The sequence below is a fragment of the Galeopterus variegatus genome, unplaced genomic scaffold, assembly GCF_000696425.1.
Source record: "Galeopterus variegatus unplaced genomic scaffold, G_variegatus-3.0.2 Scaffold3669, whole genome shotgun sequence".
In the NCBI taxonomy this organism is placed as follows: domain Eukaryota; kingdom Metazoa; phylum Chordata; class Mammalia; order Dermoptera; family Cynocephalidae; genus Galeopterus; species Galeopterus variegatus.
The window spans coordinates 23,316-25,623 of record NW_007729780.1 but is presented as its reverse complement, the minus strand read 5'-3'; positions in this window follow the sequence as shown (position 1 = coordinate 25,623).

The window sequence follows — 2,308 nt, the reverse complement described above, 5'->3', positions numbered from 1 at the left end:
CAACCCTCGGTGTTGCTACCACCCCAAGCTCAGCCAGTGAGCGGCCGGTCTGTATGTGGGATCCGAACCCTTGGCAGGAGCGCCGCCACAGTTCCCAAGCGGCGCGCTGTAGCAGTGCGCCACCGGGCCGGCCCAAAATCACGTATTCTTATTCATGTTCTCTTTTAAATACTTAATAGTACATGAAGGTAGGGTAGCTGAACAGGATTGAAGCTTTTCAGGTAACCCCAAGGGGCAAAGCTAGGACTCTAAGCTGTTCTTTTCCTTCTGTCTAATAACAGAATGAGAGAGAGGATTCACAGCCTTTGGCAGCTTTCTTAACCTATGACCTGAAGCTGCTTCTCTGTGTAGTAAGGGTTCTCATGTAGATTTTTGGGCCCTAAATTTTGATAATCCTAAATTGAGCATTGGGAGTCCTTGTTTACTGGAATCGCAAGGAAAGGACATAAAATGGGGATTGGGGCTGGCTGGGTAGAGCATAGTGCTGATAAGACCAAGATCAAGGGTTCTGGTCCCTGTACCAGCCAGTTGTCAAAAAATTGGGAGATAGGTTCCCAGATGCTTTTGACAGGAAAGGTCCACACTTAGAAATCAGTCTAGGAGGCTGGCTGCTTTGCTCAGCCAGTGCGTGGTGCTGATAACACCAAGGTCCAGGGTTCAATCCCCATACTGGCCAGTAGGAAAATGAGGATTTTAGTCTATTTCTGAGTTGCCTGACCCCAAGTTGGATATGTTTAGGGTCAGTAATTAAGTAAATGTTTAGGGAAATACAACAGCTCACAAAATTCAAATTAATGGGCCCTGTTGGTATTTTCTAGGGAAACCAGCAATGTGTGGAGTCAGGGTATGGAAACTTCCAGGCCCTGCTCCAGACAGGCTCAACCCCTCTCTGGCCACCTGAGGCATTTCCCTGTTGAAGTTCTTGCCTCTAGCACCTAGTACTGGAAAGGTGGCTTTTGGAGTGGTGGGAAATAACTGATTTAACCTTTGACTCGAATCTGTTTTCACTTTGGTAATAGAGGAGCCAGTTCTTGCTTCGTTAATAGAGCAAAAGGGTTAATCCAAAGCATAAAATTGGTGCTTCAAAATGCCACACTTCTCAAAATAGGTTTTATGTCCTTGAACTGTAAAGAACACAGGTTTTTGNAAATGCCACACTTCTCAAAATAGGTTTTATGTCCTTGAACTGTAAAGAACACAGGTTTTTGCCCAAGACCTTGAGCAGTTTAGGCCGTTGTAACTTAACTCTCAGGTAAGATGGCTACAATCTAAAAGGGATGATAAATAAAAAATAAAGGGGATGGGGCAGTGAATTTCGTTCTAAAGGTAATAGGCCCGGCCAGCTTCTTATTTATTGACACTGTATTAGAATGCAGCCAGTACTTAGGCTTGTTAAACAATGTTCCCTATAAGGCAAGGAAGGAAAAATTAGTTGGAGCCAATTTTACTGGAAATGGGGAAAAAAATATATGCATAGTAAAAACACTTGAAAGCTTGCATACTAAAATGTTAACCAAGATTAACTCTGGGAGTTAGAATTAGGTCATTTTTAGCTGCTTTGGGCTTTTTTGTATTTTATAAACATTTAGGATCTTTGCAGCCAGGAAGAAAACAGCAATGCTTAAGGCAAAAAGCAGTTACCTTAAGTCCGTTTACTCATGGTGCTTCAAGCACCCAATAGATGTTAATCTAGAGGAGAAACTAGATATGATATCCACCCTGGTGGGTCCCCCATAAATGAATTTGGCACCAGGCATACTCCCATCCAGCAAGTGACAGCTGGGGTCCCTTTAATGCAGTGGACTAACAAAAGGCCACCTAGTGTACCATGCGCATGGACTTGGAGTCAGACCAGGTTTGAATCCCGGTGTTGATGATAACTGGTTGAGTGAGGAGTGGATTTAAACTGTTGACACATCTGTAAACTGGGAGGCTGGACCAGAATCATCTAGAAGACTCAAATTGTAGCACAGGATTGCCAGATTGAGTAAAAATACAGGATGCCCAAATTTGAATTACAGATAAAATTTTTTACTATTGTATGGGACTTGTTTATCTGAAATCCTAATTTAACTGGGTGTCCCATATTTTATTTACCCCCCCCCTCTTTTTTTACCTGTAAGTGGGGATTGCAACCCTCAGCACCGTGTGGTCTGCACCACGCTCACCCAGTGAGCGCACCGGCCATCCCTATATAGGATCCAAACCCGCAGCCTCGGCATTACCAGTGCCGCACTCTCCCGAGCCAGCCACGGGGTCAGTCCTCATGTAACCTTTTTCTTAGAGTTTTATCTCATTCAGTATGCCA